The sequence below is a fragment of the Marmota flaviventris genome, chromosome 10, assembly GCF_047511675.1.
Source record: "Marmota flaviventris isolate mMarFla1 chromosome 10, mMarFla1.hap1, whole genome shotgun sequence".
NCBI classification, from domain to species: Eukaryota; Metazoa; Chordata; class Mammalia; order Rodentia; family Sciuridae; genus Marmota; species Marmota flaviventris.
This window is the reverse complement of record NC_092507.1, coordinates 53,621,687-53,640,493: the sequence shown is the minus strand read 5'-3', so window position 1 is coordinate 53,640,493 and position 18,807 is coordinate 53,621,687. Positions and strand designations below refer to the sequence as shown.

At 37.7% G+C, this 18,807-nt stretch overlaps 1 long non-coding RNA gene across 1 annotated transcript; it reads right to left on the bottom strand.

Moving 5' to 3' along the window:
* Positions 1-7,603: 7,603 nt before the first annotated feature.
* LOC139707456 (uncharacterized) lies at positions 7,604-11,092 on the bottom strand. Its single transcript, XR_011709024.1, has 3 exons — positions 10,977-11,092; positions 8,459-8,501; positions 7,604-7,784 (listed from the first exon to the last, which is right to left on the bottom strand). It is a non-coding gene; the product is annotated as an uncharacterized lncRNA (long non-coding RNA).
* Between the last annotated feature and the right edge of the window lie 7,715 nt (positions 11,093-18,807).

The window sequence follows — 18,807 nt, the reverse complement described above, 5'->3', positions numbered from 1 at the left end:
TTGTACATTTTGCTTATTCATGTCTTCTTATCAGCCTTGCTGGAGGCTTTATGTCTTATTTAAGAATGAAACAGGGGCTGGGAGTGTTGCTCACTGCTATAGCACATTCTTAACATTGATACATTTATAAATACCTATTTATACATTTATAAATACCTATATGTTCAATCCCCACAAACACACACACACACACATACACACAGAGAAAGAGAGAGAGAGAGAGAGAGAGAGAGAGAGAGAGAGAGAGAGAGAGAGAGAGAGAGAGAGAAGAGAGTGAACCAAATATCCTTGTTCAGATTCTGGCTCTGCATTTCTAGTCGCATAAGCTTTGGTAAGCCACTTAGCTTTGTTTCCCTCTATTGTAAATGAGGATAATTATAATGCCCTCCTTAATTGAATTAAGACAAATAAATGATCAATTAACAAAAATGAATCACTTAGTAACAATGCAAGTAAGTACTAAATATTAGCTGTTTTGTTATTTTGTTATAGCTAATATTTTTATGGTCAAAATTTAAAGTATCGTCTTGGATGTTATTCTCTCTTTTGTTTTATTTTACCATAATTTTATCTTTATGTTCCATAATATACTTCCTAGTTTTGGTTTGGGGCTTACTTTTTTCTTTTTCTAGTTTCTTCCAGTCTTTGATAATTTATTTTTTAGCATTGCTTTTTCCTGTCAGAAAATGTATGCAAACCTATACATTTCCTCTGCTTTAGCTACTTTCAGCAAATTTTGATAGAAAATTGAAGGTATTCAGCTATAGGTATTTTATAATTTCATTATAGATTAGGACTTATTGGATGACTTGGACACCTGAATTCTTTTTTTGGCCTATTTTCAGAGTTAAGGAGTCCTTCTCTGTTGTCTTACATTGCTGTGCTCTTTAACAACCTGCCTCCTTGCAGCTTGCAATACCCCAGGCAGGCCTTGTGCTTCTGGTCTGTAGGCACCACATCTTCTTGTGCTTTTCTGAATGTACCAAACTATTTCTTAAATATCCTTCTGCATCCTAGAGCAGCTTTTTTTTCAGATAGGTACCTCTTTTTCTGCCCAACCCCCAGTCTTTTTTATGCTGTTTCTTTTCAAGGTTGCACAGTATGTGGGGACTATTTTATTTTTCTTTTCTACCCCTTGAATAAAGCACCCTCCACCCTCCATGTTCTCAGTAGGTGGGGAGGGTGGAGGGTGGAGCTTTCCTTGTCCATCAGGTGGCTTGACTCCTTTTCTCAAATCTATAACTAAAGGGCAGGTTTATGACTTCACTCCTAACTTCATTCCAAACCTAACTTCCTTTGGGCCTACCTCTTCTTTTTATGGCTAATATGATTCTTCCACTCAAGTGGGGTTTTTTTAAATTTTTTAAATTTGTTCATCTATTTTTGTGTTGTGTTTTGTCTGCATTTATTTATTTACTTACGTATTTACTTTTTATTGAACTGACTGACTAAGTACTCACTAAGATCAAGTTTCTTCCTTTGAACTTAAAACTTTAGGACCATGTTCCTGGGAGTTATGTTCTTAGAATGCAATGAAAACTGCTGATTGTCTTCTACTTTCTACCCAATTGTTTGGGGGGGTGTAGTTTAGTATTAACTTGAATGAAGAGGAGGATGGTTGAGTTTGATGGTGGATTTAAAGATAAGGAAATATGCACTCTTTCTTAGAAAGCAGCTTTAAAGGGGCATAAAAGATCTCTAAGTCCATTTTCTATTTGAGCAAGTGAAGAGATATCAAGTATTTTCCTGTATTTTGTCAGATGGATATTTCTGGAACTGAGGTTGATGAATGCCAGACATTGTTTTGGAAATTGCTTATGATTTTTCCTGTCTCTTATCACTCCTTTATAGGTAACCCTTGGGTTCAAGTTTTTAACCTCTCTGTGTCTCCATTTCCTAATCTATATAAAGAGGAGAGCTACCCATTGAGTTATTATGGGGCAGAAAAGGGATAGTCCATATAAACTACTTAGAGCTGTGGCTGGCTTAATAAATTCTCCATAATTATTATTATTTAATAATGCTGCTGTTGTTGTATAAAAAGTGTCCTATACTGAAAGTTATGAGACTTAGGTCCATTTCCAGATTATTCTCTTCCAATTGAATAATCTTGAGCTTTATTTTCTTCTCTGTGCCTTAATTGTCTCATTTTTAAAATTATAGTGTTAGGGTATATAATCTTCAAAATCTTGCCTGCTCTGATGTACTAACATTCTGTGGAGGCTGTAGCAACACTTTGCTTCATGTATCCTCTGGGAAAGAAAATTCTTTATAAATCCGTATTCAACAAACACAGTTCTTTCTAAAACCCACAAAGCAAAATACTTTAACACAAACTTCATTTGTCCTTAGTTGACCCTAATGAATGATGCCTTTGCAGTGTATCTTTCTTTTTTTCTCCTTTCTAGCCTTCTCTCTGGGCTTCTTTCCCTCCAATTCAGATCTCAGTGTCATTTTCCTTAACAGCATTGTAATCTCCAAAGTGAGATAGATCCTATATCAATCAATTCATTGACTAATTACACCTTGAAATATAAAATGAACAAATTTCATTCACACTATCAAATCAAACTTTTCTCATTCGCTATACAATTTAAGGCTTTATTTTCATGGCAAAATATGTTCCCTGGTATTATTATGTACTTGTGAAATATGTCTAGAAGGGGAAAAGGTAAAAACAATTTGACAAGTCACACATCCATGATTTCTGCCACGAGCCTGAGGCTTTATCCTCAAAATCAACTAAGCAAACCCTGTGATAGTGGGCTATTTTCTACCAGGTCTATGCAGAAACTATCATGAGAACCCTCAGCTGGATTTTGTCTGGTTCAACCTTCTAATAACTACTTCTTTCCCTTCACAACTTCCGTCCAAGTTGTACATCCATCTCCAAATCCCAGAATCACAATTCAATCTACCATAAGCTACTGTCTACCCAAGAATTTCAGGTGTTTAAAATAACTCAGAGACACAGCTCTGATCCAGAACCAGTGCTCTTAATATTTGTATAATTCCATGCTTGGAAACAGTATTTCCCAATGGGTATTCAGCAAAAATCTGGTTCCATGAAATAAAAATAGTCTTTGTAAAGTAGAGGTAAAACATAAATTGGGAAGCATTCAGCCAAATGAAATCAAACAAGTTTGTTTAGAACAAGACTCCCTAGAGCCTTTAATATACCTATACACTGGGAATTTCTAAGAGATTAACAAGCACTTTTAAACATAGTCCCATTCAAAGAACATCTGTGAAGGTTTAGATTAATATTTAGCAAGTCACACTCTCGGCCCTCATTATGGTGACATGTACTTCCCAACCCTTCTGATATTGGTCTTAGTAATTTGACCTGTTTTGGCCAATGGAGTGCTAGAGGATGTGATTGAAGTTTGGGCCTTAATACTTTTGTATCAATTAGTTTCCTTCTTGAACTTTGTCTTTGCCCTGAAAAGCCATCTTCATTAGCCATCTGTCTCAGAATGATGGGAATTGCATGAGAAAACCCAATTACAACCAGTAGCATGAAAACCGGCCTACATGACCCACAACCTTGAAGTCAAGTCACCCAAGGAGCCCCACCTAGACAAGTCCTCTTGATAGGTATCTTTTTCATTATTCTGTTGTATTTTTCTACCATAGATACTATTTTATTTTTTCCTTTTCTATTTAAAAAAGTTAAGACCTATTCCAGCTCTAGGTTTTCAGTAACAGGAGTGAGTAAAGATATTCTTGGTCCCCACACAGTGTCCATTGGTGTAGGCAGTAACTACTTTTCTCAAACCTGTAACTGAAGAGTGGATCCACTGGTACAGTTGAACTGCAGACAAATGAGCAAGAGAATGAATGTGGATGGCTTAGAAACCACTTAGGCATTGAGACTGACATGCAGCAAAAGCTGACTAAATACATTTCACTGAAGTGGACTTCCATGCAAAAAAGGATGGGAAAATTAATGCTAGATGCCTTCAAATCCCTCTTCTTACCAACTCACCTTCATTCTTCAGTGTTCAGCAAAATTAGAGTGCTTTTTAGATTGGACATATATGCAGTTTTCATTGTGATTTTCATATTTATAATTCTACACAATAGAGCTGCAGCTTGTGAACTGAGATGGCAGCCCCATTATCCAACTCAATGTGGAACTTGCAGGGCTAATAATTGACAGAGCTGTCTTTGGGATCCACGTCTGAATCTAAGCCCCCGGTGATTTTCCTTGAAACTCTACTCCCCTTAATTCTTATAAGAGGGGCTTCATGTCTTTCTGTGTCTTTAATTCCAAATTTTTTACTTTCAGATCTGTCTGATTTGGAAAGACATCGGGTAATTAGAGAATGATTTCAAAACCAACCTCCAGTTGAATAAGAGTGCAGCTTGCATGTTTTGTGGCTTCCATTTATTTAGTTGAATAAAAATAGAAATCCAATGTCCTATATCCAAAATGATCATAGTAACTTTAAAAGCTACTCTAAAGAGATGAAGAGCTGCAGGAAATGACTAAATGGCACTGAAAGCAGTACTCTGCTCTTCAAAAGTTCAAAAATTAGACAATATGGGTGGCAGAAAGCTGGGATCTGAAGGAACCAGGAAATGGCCCTGAACAAATCCCAGAAGTTGTAATACAGACAAGTTATATGCACAAGTGCTGAAACCAACAGCTGAGTATGTTTAATAAACACTCATTGAACCCATCTGAGGTCAGGAGAGCTCTTCCTCATGGCCTTGCTCTTGTGTGTAACACCTGCTGTTGACCAGGTGGCCCCAGACACAGTAGGCACTGCCTGGGTATTGCAAGGCTCCTGACACAGTGCCCTCTGCGAGGCAGTGAGGCTCCATGATTCTATCCACCAAAAAATTTTACTGATACAGCACTGCCTTCCACTTCTCATAGGAGGGGAAATAGTACTGAATTTCTGAAGGGTACTTTGGCCTTTGAATTCTTTCATGTATTCATCATTGGATAAAGAGTGTCCCTCTAGGGCTGGGGTGTAGCTCAGTGGTAGAGTGCTCGCCTTGCATGTGGAAGGCACTGGGTTCGATACTCAACACCATATATAAATAAAATAAAGGTATTGTGTCCATCTACAATTTAAAAAAAATTAAAAAGAGTGACCCTCTATGCCAGGCACCCTTTCAGGGGCTGTAGCTGCTACAATGAACAAAGCTGACAAAACTCTCCACCATTATGGAGCTGACATTCTTGTGGGTGGAGGTATAAGCTACTCCGGTGGAGAAAAATGAAAGGTAATTAATAAGCAGAAGGTGACACATTCTGTGGAAACCACTTAAGCATTAATGTGAATGGGATGGGTTAAAATTTTAAATAAGGTGATCAGGGAAGATCTCATTGATAAGTTGACATTTCTCCTAAAATCATGTTTTAAACTTTACAGCTACAGAAGAAGAAGTCAAGAGCTTTGTAATGTTTTGAACAACCAATAAAAAAAAGAGAGGAGAAGGAGAAGAAGGGAAGAAGAAGAAGGGAAGAAGGAGGAGGAGGAGGAGGAGGAGGAGGAAGAGGAGGAGGAGGAGGAGGAGGAGGAGGAGAGGAGGAGGAGGAGGAGGAGGAGGAGGAGGAGGAGGAGGAGGGAGGAGGAGGAGGGAGGAGGAGGGGGAGGAGGGAGGGGGAGGGAGGAGAAGAAGAATGGAATCACAACCAAGTGCTCTTTATGATTATCTCTAGATCTGAATGGGCTGAATTCTATATGTATGCGTGTGTCTTTTCAGCTGGAATCTTGAGAAGGTATCTCTACTTTAAAATAACACACACACACACACAACTCCCCCAGCAATTCTGATGCATGGTTAAATATAAATCTGTTTCCTTCCCACCTTATATTTTAGATTCTAGGCTTTAACAGATCCTGGTGATTCTGGGCATTCAATATTTTAAGTTATATATATTTTTAAATCTTCCCAAAGTTTCCACCAATTCAATAGCCAAAGAGTCGTGCATAAATAGCTCGCAGCACACAGTGAGAAATAAGTGATGTAATCCTTGTCGAGAGGTTAGCATGGTGCTCAATACATGTTTCACTGTCATCACTATTGTGGTTACTATGAAAAGCTTAATGGAGAACCCTCTGTTCAATCTGGACCTTGGAAAAGGAACAGGATATAGAATAGAAAAGGGATGTAGCTAATACGTTGACATTTGATTTTCTAGGCTGGAGAAATGCATGGCCAAAGACGTGGGAAAGCAGCTTGTCAGGAGCAAAGGCAATTCTTCCTTTTGTTCAGTGCACAGTCACGGGGCTACTGTACCACAAGCTCTGCAGCGTCAGGAGCTGTTTGTGTCCTCCCTGTCCACTGCTTTGTCTCAGCACTTAGCACAACCAGTACAAACAGATGGCAACATATGTTAAAGGTTCAGGGTTTTGTTCACAACTAAAAGCATATTCATTTTAGACACATCCCCAGGCAGTTTCTATGTCATCTACCAACATTTTAATAAGAACCTAATCAGAAATAATATGTTAACCAAGATATATTTAAGCTACAAAAATAATACATAATCAATTGTTGGATATGTATGCTATTACAACTTTGATTGCTATTACTAGAAAATCATTGATTTGCTGTTGCTAGGAAATCAATAAATTCTTTAGTATAGAAATATCCCTTTATCCCAAAGTTTGGAATTTTAACAAAGTTTTATGGAAATATTCTTTTTTTAAATTTTTTTATTGTTTGTTGTTCAAAACATTACATAGTTCTTGATATATCATATTTCACACTTTGATTCAAGTGGGTTATGAACTCCCATTTTTACCCCGTATACAAATTGCAGAATCACATCAGTTACACATCCATTGATTTACATATTGACATACTAGTGTCTGTTGTATTCTGCTGCCTTTCCTATCCTCTACTATCCCCCATCCCCTCCCCTCCCCTCCCCTCTTCTCTCTCTACCCCCTCTACTGTCATTCATTTCTCCCCCTTGTATTATTTCCCCTTTCCCCTCACTTCCTCTTGTATGAAATTTTGTATAACCCTGAGGGTCTCCTTCCATTTCCATGCAATTTCCCTTCTCTCTCCCTTTCCCTCCCACCTCTCATCCCAGTTTAATGTTAATCTTCTTCTCATGCTCTTCGTCCCTACTCTGTACTTAGTTACTCTCCTTATATCAAAGAAGACATTTGGCATTTGTTTTTTAGGGATTGGCTAGCTTCACTTAGCATAATCTGCTCTAATGCCATCCATTTCCCTGCAAATTCTATGATTTTGTCATTTTTTAATGCAGAGTAATACTCCATTGTGTATAAATGCCACATTTTTTTTTTTTATCCATTCGTCTATTGAAGGGCATCTAGGTTGGTTCCACAGTCTTGCTATTGTGAATTGTGCTGCTATGAACATCGATGTAGCAGTGTCCCTGTAGCATGCTCTTTTTAGGTCTTTAGGGAATAGACCGAGAAGGGGAATAGCTGGGTCAAATGGTGGTTCCATTCCCAGCTTTCCAAGAAATCTCCATACTGCTTTCCAAATTGGCTGCACCAATTTGCAGTCCCACCAGCAATGTACAAGTGTACCCTTTTCCCCACATCCTCGCCAGCACTTGTTGTTGTTTGACTTCATAATGGCTGCCAATCTTACTGGAGTGAGATGGTATCTTAGGGTGGTTTTGATTTGCATTTCTCTGACTGCTAGAGATGGTGAGCATTTTTCATGTACTTGTTGATTGATTGTATGTCCTCCTCTGAGAAGTGTCTGTTCAGGTCCTTGGCCCATTTGTTGATTGGGTTATTGGAAATATTCTTAATTTTGTCACAAATATCTGTAGTTTTCTAAACATTAAATATGGAATAAAAATTGAATAAATCTGTGTCAATTAATAAATTGTGAGCAGCCAAAAAATACCTTTGGCTAAGTTAAGCAAACAAATAGCATTTTATTAGAATGATTTAGTGCACTCCCCCAAATTAAGGAAAAATGGACGAGTCTTGAAAAGTCAGGGACCACAGTCTCAAGGTTCTGTACAGAAGGGAAGAATAGAGTATCTATTCAGAATACCATCATGAGGATGAATTAGCCCAACAGTTTTGTGTTGCTCTGCTCAACATCCAAATTCCTGCAAGAAGGCGACTGACCTGGCTTAGACCACAGGCTCAAACTTGGCCAGAGGAGAGAAAAATACCATAGTGTTGTTTCCTTTGGAACTAAGTACAGCTTGGAAAGGTTATTATCCAAAGGAAAATCAGAGCAGTGCTTCCAGAAGAGAACACAACGAACACTGAACATACAAAACCAGAATTCCAATGCAAGAACTAGTAACCACTTTGAACATCAATCATAGTACTGAGTTATATAATTCAGTGATATTCTTCAGAACCTGCGAAGCTGGGGTCTTTTCCCATTTACTTATTGGTCTCATATTTCTGCATAATTTTTAGTTTCTAATTTTTATATGTCTTTCCTCTCTCCTTTTAAATTGATTATTTGCTACTTTTAATTTACCTACCTTGGGCAGTCTCTATCCATTTTCATCTTCTACTCACCGTGACCTAAGAAATGAAAAAAACAAGCTTATTGGACATGTGCATATGTTGAATCTATGACTAAAATGGATATGCTAAATGCCTAGGCTTTGTGTCATCTACATCAGCTGCTCAGAGACTTCTCTTGCTAACATTTAGACAGTGAAATTTATACATGATATGCCATCAATTTTAAGAATGTAATATCCCTTTATAATTACTTTAAAATTCATCTTCGCCATATCATCAAAAGAAAAGAAAGGGTGAATATTTGCTCACTTTTACAAGTATAAAAATGGAGCCCCGGAGAGCTTAAGTACATTGGTGGAAAGCTAGTGTTTAGCCCCAGGTGTCCTGGTTTTCAGTCTACAAGATAGTTAATAGACTCAGCTATGTCAACATCAGAAGATCTACAGTATCATAGGTCAGAGGCAGCTTAAAACTCAAGGAATCACTGGGGGATACAATTGCAGGAAACAGAAGAGCACAGGAAAGATTCCACACGTAGCTGCTAGTAGCTGCTATACATTTACAACTTGGACTACAGTATCACAAACGAAAATAGACTTTGACTTCTCTGTTTAATTTAGCAACAACTTGAAGGTACTCATAATAATTTTGTAAATCTATAGGTGGCTCAAAACCATCTTAATTAATTAATAACCTAGAAAGGGTTATTAATATATTAAATGACAGAAGCAAGATTCCAGCTGGAACTATTGGCTAAAATTTAACTAAGATGAAATTTAGGGGTTGGGCTGGGGTTGTGGCTCAGTGGTAGAGTGCTTGTTAGCATGTGTGAGGCACTGGGTTTGATTCTCGGCACCATATGTACATAAATAAATAAAATAAAGGTCCATCAACAACTAATAAGAACATTTTTTAAAAAAGAAATTTAGCATGAATTTTTAAATTTCTCATATCTAAAATCCAAATTTACAAACATGGTAAAAGGAAAATCTGACTTGACAGCAATTAGATAGGTTTTGATTTACTGCAAATAAAGAAATAATAGTAACACCATTTATTTTGACATAGTGCTTGCTGGACATTATGCTAAGTACTATACATGCAGTGTCAATTTTCACAATAATTATTAAAAGTAAGCTGCATCATCTTACTGCTCCCTCCTCCTTATAGGTGAGAAAGCTGATTATTTGAGAAGTAAAAATGCCCAAGAGTCTAAAAACTAGTCAATGTTGAAACCCACAGTTAAACCTACATAAATCTATGTCTTAACCAATATATTGTGTATCTATGTCTTAACCAATATAAATGTCACTCATAAAAGACTCAAGGGAGGGGCTGGGGATGTGGCTCAAGCGGTAGCGCGCTCGCCTGGCATGCGCTTGATGCCGGGTTCGATCCTCAGCACCACATACAAATAAAGATGTTGTGCCCGCCGAAAACTAAAAAATAAATATTAAAAAATTTTCTCTCTCTTAAAAAAAAAGTTTATTAAAAAAAAGACTCAAGGAAGTCTGTTCATAATGCATATTTAATTTGGAGAACAAAGTGCAGTTTTCAGTGAATCAAAACGTGTGTGTGTGTGTGTAGTTAGAGAAAGAGAGATATAGATATATTTTTAATTTTTTTAATTGTAGACGGACACAATACCTTTATTTTGCTTATTTATTTTTATGTAGTGCTGAGGATCGAACCCAGTGCCTCACACGTGCAAGGCAAGCGCTGTATCACTGAGCCACAATTCCAGCCCCAGATACAGATATCTTTTATGGAGAGAGTCATACTTATTCTGAGAGTACTGGAAACCATGGCATATAAGTTATGAATGAGGAAGCTGAAAACAGGTTCTTAGAGGTGCCTTCAAATATACAAACTTGAAACAAGAGTTATGTGTGTTGTCAAGAATTGGGCCTAACCCTGTCTCAAATTTTTTATAAAAATAGAGTGGGCAGGAGGGAGCAGGGGACATAGCTCCAGTGGTAAAGTGTCCCTGTATACAATCCTAGCATGCAACAGAGAGATAGAGGGTGGGGTTGGGGGGGAGAAAGGAAGAAAGGAAGGAAGGAAGGGAGGGAGGGAGGATGGTGCCTAGGCATTGAATTTGGCCAGACTGGATCACCTCTTCTAACCATGTGACCTTGTACCTGTTTTCTCACCTGTATGTGTATGATGATCATTCCTGGTGCTGCTGTTTGGAAACATTAGAAACAATGCATTTGAAATGCCTTTGCACAGCCCTGGAACATGGAAAGTGATCAAAGCAAACATGGAAAGATTTGTTTTTTGTTTTTGTTTTTATTATTGCTGCTCTTTGTGGAAGTTAAAGAACAATGAACTTTGCCTCCATGTAAGGAAGAATGTTCAAAAATGGTAGCTGTCAGAGATAGTGCACTTCCCTCCCTAGGGGTACTTAGCCAGATTTCATATATGTTTAGGAGAATACTACACTGCATAGCTTGAGTTTAGGATTAGATGCTATCTGAAGTCCCTTTTAAAGAGGAGATTCTATTTAAGAAACGATCTGCTTTCTCTTACCTACAAAATGAGCTCTCTGGGCAGCGGGGAAAGCTTGATTTGAGTTGCAGCAGTAGGATGAGAGTTCAGGGAAAGATCTTCATTTTTTCCACTCCCCTTTGGGGTCAAGTCCATACCCTCTGCAGAAGTCTGACAAGGAAAAGAACTATTTGTAATCTCAGGTCAATGGGCACACTTCACAGGGGGAAGCAGCCCTGAAAGCATGGTAACTTTGGCATCGATCATGCTTTTTTTTTTTTTTAAGACCTATACACTTTTGATTTATAGCCCCAGCTAGATGGCCCAGAGGAATAGAATTAGGAATGGAAAGATTGCATGTTAACTTCCTTAGCCACTCCACTCCTTCTCCCAAACTACAGCCCTGCTATTGAATTACAGCATATGTTCTGAGTTGCTTCATTTTACTACTTCACACAAGCATACCATTGGTGAATGGATTTTATCCTTTGCTTTTTTTTTTCCCCCTTAGTGTTTGGTAGACCTGGGGTTTTGAAGATATGAGTTGTTCTTTGTTTCATCGTTTGAACTATATTTAGTAATAGCATATCTATAAAGGTGGAAAAATATTTTACTCTTACTAGAGTAAGAGTAAATTTGGAAATTCTTCAGGGATGACAAAAAGAGAAATTACAAATTGATCTCAAGTCTTAGGGAAGTGTCTTGGGCCTTTTGTTTACAGGCTAGAGAGATGAAATCTGCCTCTTTGAAGTTTTCCTCTTGACACATTTCTGGCTAGACTGAGGTAAATTGATGAGATTTTTCTAATATCACGGGATGTTATGTTTCTCTTTTGGACTTTGGAAATTGTTCACAATATGAAATTTATTAAAATCAAAGTATACTCTGTCCCAGATGCTGTTCCTCCTGCCTGTAAATCTCCTCTCCCCTTTTCCTGTTATAGTTTTATTGGTACAGTATAGTTATACACAATAATGGCTCACTGTGACATATTCATATATACATATAACATAATTTATTTTGATGCATTTGCCAGTATTTCCTCTTTCTCTTCCCTCTTCCCCTTCCTCTAGTCTTCTAGTCTTTTATTTTTCTACTTTTCTTTAGGTCTTTCCTTAAATATATTGTTTTTTCATAGAGCCTTCTCTGACTACCCTCCAACCTGCATGGTGTCTCCTATTCTATGCTTCCATAGAATTGGACCACTTTCCTTCTGCAAATACTCAAACTTTGTAGTTATGTATTTATCTATGTGATTAATTTATCTCTCTCCCCAACCAAAGTATAAAATACCAGTTATATCTTGCTTTCCATTATGCCCTAACACTTAGCAAAATGCTTGTACATGATAAGTGCTTAATAATATTAGTTAAATGAGTGAATGAACTAATGATATTAAATCAGAGAGAAATAAATAAATGTTAAATTCCTAACATGTTAAGTCTCTCCTAAATGTTTAAAGTCACTATAGCTTTTTTAGTACCCACATACATGAATATTGGTGAGTTGATTTTACCCTTGCTTTATTTTTCTTAATGAATGTTTGGTAGTATTGATGCTCTGAGGTCTACGCTGCCCTTTGCTTTATCTTTTTTTTTTAATTTATTTTTTAAGTATAGGTGGACTTATTTTATTTCATGTGGTGCTGAAGATTGAACCCAGTGCCCTACGCATGCTAGGCAAGCACCACAACCTCTGAGCCCCAACCCCAGGCCTTTGTTTTATCTTTTAAACTGCAGAGTGGTGTATTTGCAAATGTGGAATTTTGCTCCCCATTTTTTTTTATTTTAAAAGGCATGACACTATAGGATTTTGTTTATGAATAGATCCTTCTTGGAAACATGATTTTCTGTTTGTCCATCAAAGATTCGGTCAAAGGTCTTCTGCAAACACAGGTCAACCAGATCATTTTTTTGACTGGCCATGTGGATAAACATATTCATGCACAAAGGGCATGAGCAGCATGAACATTGTACAGGTACAAGACCTGACACAGTTTCATTACTGCATTCCCCAATATTTCCTAGGATAACAATGTTTTCCAGACAGTGTTTGGGGAAAAGTAAAAATTTAACTCAAAAGGTTAACAGCAGTGGTTTTGAATCAATCTGACAAAGATTTGCTTTTTGGTTTTGTTTTTTGTTTTTTCTATACCATGAACCCCACTCCCTTACCATAAATTCACAAGGTAGGGCCCACATCCACCATGTTCCTCATCTTACTCCTGATACCCAGAACACAGCAGGTGCTCAATAAGCAATCATCAAGTCGAATTCTACCTTATTCTAATTCTCCATGGATGGAGGCAAATTAGGAATAATCTGACCAAAAATAAATAGAAACTCTTATGTCAGCAAGAGAAGTTTGGTTATAAAATAGTATCTTGGTTACCAATCATCATGAGTACTGTCTTTCTTTACTGCTGCTGACAAGAACACTTTGGATACCCATAAATCAAACACATTCCTGTACATCAGTGATGGATCCACTGAAAGAGAAATTTGGAAAACTACTCCATTCACAATAGCCTCAAAAAAATAAAATAAAATACCTGGGAACCAATCTAACAAAAGAGGTGAAAGACCTCTAGAATGAAAACTATACAACACTAAAGAAAGAAATTGAATGAAACCTCAGAAGATGGAAAGATCTCCCATGCTCCTGGATAGGCAGAATTAATATTGTTAAATGGCCATACTACCAAAAGCATTATATAGACTTAATCAATTCCTATTAAAATCCAATGACATTCTTCATAGAAATAGAAAAAGCAATCATAAAATTTATTTGGGAAAAACAAGAGAGCCAGAATAGTCAAAGCAATCCTTAGCAAGAAAAGTGAAGCAGGAGGCACCATAATACCAGACTTTAAACTACACTACAGAGCAAAACAAAACAAAAACGGCATGGTATTAGCACCAAAATAGACATGTAGACCAATGGTACAGAATAGAAGACATAGAGACAAACCCACATAAATACAGTCATCTGATACTAGACAAAGGTGCCAAAAACATTCACTGGAGAAAATATAGCCTATTGAACAAATGGTGCTGGCAAAACTGGAAATTGATATGTAGCAAAATGAAATTAAACCTCTAACTCTCACCTGCACAAAAATCAACTCAAAGTGGATCAAAGGCTTAGACACTAGAACAAAGACCCTGTGCCTAAGAGAAGAAAAAATAAGCCCAAATCTTCACGATGTCGGCCTAGGATCTGACTTCCTTAACAAGACCCCTAAAGTGCAAGAAGTAAAATCAAAGAATCAATAAATGGGATGGATTCAAATTTTAAAAAGCTTCTTCTCTTAAAGGGAACAATAACATGAGGAAAAAGCCTACAGGTTAGGAGAAAATCTTTACCATATGCATCTCCAATAAAGCATTAATCTCTAGGATATATAAAGAACTCAAAAAACTTAATACCACCCCAAAAAAAACAAATAACCCAATCAATAAATGGGCTAAAGAACTGAACAGATACTTCACAGAAGAAGAAATACAGACAATCAACAAATATTTTAAAAAGTGTTGAACATCTCTAGCAATTAGAGAAATGCAAATCAAAACCACACTAAGATTTCATCTCACTCCAGTCAGAATGGCAATCATCAAGAATACAAGCAATAAAAAATATTGGTGAGGATGTGGGGGAAAGGGTACACTCATACATTGCTGGTGGTACTACAAATTGGTACAATCATTATGGAAGCAGTATGGAGATTCCTCAGAAAACATGGAATGGAACCACCATTTGACCCAGCTATCCCACTTCTTGGTTTATATCCAAAGGACTTAACATCAGCATGCTACAATGATACAGCCACATTAATGTGGCTAACAATAGCTAAACTATGGAACCAACCTAGGTACCCTTCAATAGATGAATAGATAAAGAAAATGTGGTATATGTATTCAATGGAATATTACTCAGCTTTACAGAAGAATGAAACTATGGCATTTGCCAGTAAATAGATGGAGTTGGAGAATATCATGCTAAGCAAAATAAGCCAATCCCAAAAAACCAAAGGCTGAATGTTTTCTCTAATATGTGGATGCTAGTTCACAATAAGCAGAAAGCACTAGAGAATAAGAGAGTCACCTTAGATTAGGTAGAGGGAAGTGAAGGGAAGGGAGGGGAGAGGATGTGGGGATAGGAAGAATAGTAGAAAGAAACAAACATTATTACTTTATGTATATATGTGACTACATGACCAATGTGATTCTACAACATGTACACTCAGAAAAATGAGAAATTATATCTCACCTATGTATGATGTATCAAAGTGCATAAATGCATTCTACTATCATGTATAATTAAAACAAATTTAAAAAATTTAAAAAGACACCTTAGCAGCTAGCTCCTCTGTGGAAACTGCCCTTGGAAGCTGTTTTTGAACCATGTGAGGAAACTGTCTCCTTAATTTTTAATCACACCAACTTTACTGCACCCCAACAATTATTAGATGTCTTAATCATCCATTTTACTCAATTCTTTACTTCAAATAATTCCTTGTTAAGTGTTTAAAATTATCTAATTGTGACAAAATATTTTGGACATTTTTAAAACTAAGGGTAGGACCTTCCTCCATCCTGCTGATCACTGGTATGGGATACACTCATTTGGATACCAGGGATGTTCACTGTTCCACTTCTCACATAAAGTTTAATTTCTATAATATATACATGAGTTTTCATTATAAATCTTAATGGTAAAGTCATAAGTGAGGTTGGGTTATCAGTGATACATCATTAACATTAAAATAAAAATTCTTCTGTTTACTTATTTGGGAAGGGAGTCCCCTCCACTCCTTCTACCAAATGACAGCCATGTTTATAAATTACAGTAGGAAAGGATACTATTCATTTATCAAGGTTGCTAAGAGTTTCTATTAAAAATAAGTGCTTGTTCATATGATGAAAATGAGATTAGAGCTCTTTCGAACTGTCTCGCAGGACAGAACTAGAACCAAGAGGTTAGAAGTCAGGAAAACAACTTATAATCGTTGTTAGGGAAGACCAACCAACAAGTAGCAAAACCCTATTTAAAATACATAGCTGCCAGTTGCTTGGTTTCTGATTTCTGTGCTTTCAGCATAAAGGACTCACCATAAAAATCTAGAAATTATCTCCTTGGAGAAGGGGGTGAGGCAAGAAGTCGTTACTTCAGTCTCTCTGGGGCTTTTGAAACACCAATATTAGTATAGTGAGGGTTTGAAATAATGCTACTGATTAGAAAACAATGTGCTATCCAGTAGCCAATAGAATTTGAGAGTTTCCAATAAAAATTATGGACTAAAATTTAGAGGAAAAGGGTAGCAGGGTGCCCTGGGGAGGGTAAGAAAGCCCAGGCAGGCAGAGAGGAAACATTTTCCCCCAAATAAACCCTTTTTTTCATTTTGCTGGTTGTATGCCACCCTGTATAAGGTCTCCTGGCCTACTAGGACCTAATCTCACATCAAATGTCACTGCTGTGTGCTGTGTGCACAGGTTAGGCATGAGTTTCTCCATTTCACCAGCTCTGCAATAATCCTTAGGGGAGTCAAGAAGCGCTGGAACAGAAACAAGAATGAGGATGAATACAGCATTTTCTTATCAATACAAAACTGGGGTGCCCATAGGAGCTGTTCCGCCTGGCCAAAACAGGTCAGCTTAACCAAATACAAATACCTGTGTATCAGATAACCAAACGAGGCCATACGTAGACACCCTCTGGCTGTTATTAATGGCCACCTTCACCTGAACACAATCATCCTAACTAGACTCAGTGCATTGATTTACAGAGCCTTGCTCTTTCTGGGAATTTCAGGTGTAAATGTCAAATTTCTCATTATAACTCCTGATTTCTGCTCCTTCAAGAGAACCTGGGGATTAGTCATATGTTGCCAATGGCATAAATTTCAAATGCCCAGGACTGTTATATCTGGCTTCAGCCTTATAGCCCAATAACTGCTTCTCCCCTTCACAAATTCTCCTTCCTGTCACCCATTGCCCCTTGTGATGTTCCCTTAACTTTTGCTCATGTCACTCTCTTCTCTGCATCATCCCAAACTCTCAAGGACACACACACAGACACGTACTCTCAGAGACTGATCTCGTCATAGCTCAATACGTACCAGTAACTCCACGCTTCACACCACAAAGACAGCCCCAGTTCATCTACAGTAGAGGTCATTGCAAACTGCAGTCTGAGGACTATGTACAAAAGCATTTCCTTTGACACAGTTAGGGTATGTAGGATGTTCAACAAAAACTTCCTGAAATCATTGCCAATGTTTAAAAAGTGGAATTTTCTATATTAAAAAAAAAAATCTGGACTTCCAGTTTCTTTAGAAATACTAGAGAATGATGTATCTCAGCTCACCTTTCTACATAGTCAAAAATCAGTCAGCACTGAGCAGCAGCTGTTCTCTTTCATCTGAGGCTTTGTTAACAGTTTCTAGCATTCCTGCCTTCTTTTACACCCTTGGTTTATTTATTCAGACTCCCTGGCTGAATGCTGTGGTCATTCGAATTTGCATATGCAAAACACTCATACATAAACACACACACACACCACCACCACCACCACCACCACCAGGGGAACCTCAATCTCCAATCCACGTGGCTCTGTAGAGCTATAGTTCTCAGGAGGGTCCTGAGACAACAGAGCAGAAACAAGATGAACTTGCTCACATAGCGTCAGCCCATCTCCCAACCAAATGTTATCGCCTCCCTTCCTCCTATTCTAGGTAGTAATGCCAGTTCTAGTCCTCTGTGGATTTTGTTCCAACGTTTTTTATTCAAAGGCTGCAAAACAAAAATATTTACTGCGGCTCTTCCATCCATATTTTCAGTAAGTTTTTCAATTCAGAATGCCTGGATCACAGAAAAGTTGCTAAGATAGAAAAGATTGCTCCCATCTTACAACACTCCATACTCACCTTTTTCTATTGTTAACATCTTACATTGGAATGGAATTATGCTTTGGATAAAGCTCCTGTTAATGCAGAAAGTATTCAGAGGTGAAATGATTAGATTTTCAGAGATATAACTTAATTGGTCTGCCCTCATTTGAATGCACTGAGTGGATGGTAACTGTACCTAGTTAGGGCATGATTGCAATAGGCAGATCACCGGGGGCATGTCCTGGAACAACCCCATCCCACCCTCATTTCCTGACCCACCATGAGTTGAGCATCTTTCCTCCCCTGGGCCTTTCCCCCATGATGCGCTGCCCAGAGCAATGGAATCAGCCATCTATGGACTGAGACCTCTGAAACCATGAATCCCAAATGAACTTTTCACCTCTAAGTTGTTCTTGTCAGGTATTTTTGTCACAGTAGCTAAAAGCTGACAAAAACATATGGTTTACTTGTGACTATTGTAAACCAATATTAACACGTGATTATTAACTAACATCCATACTTCATTCACATTTCCTTTGTTATTTATATTTTCCCACCTAATGTCCTCTTTCTGTTCTTAAGATTCCATCCAGGATATCACATTACATTTAGTCATGGTGTCTCCTTAGTCTCCTCTGGGCTATTAGAGTTTCTCAGGCTTTCTTTGTTTCCTACAACCATAACAGATTTGAGGAGTACTGGTCTAGTATTTTACAGATTGCCCCTCAATTGGGAATTTTTTTTTCCATGATTAGACTAGGTTATGAGCTTGGGCAAGAGAGACCACAGAGAGAAAATGACATTGTCATCACTTCATATCAGGAATACAGATTGCTGATCTGATCCCCTGGGTGAGGGGGTGTTTGTCAGGTTTCTCCACTGTCTTATTCCCCCTCCCTATACTGTACCATTTAAAGGGAGTCATCATGTACAACCCACACTTAAGGACTGGGAAGTTGTGCTCCATCTCCTTGAGGACAGACT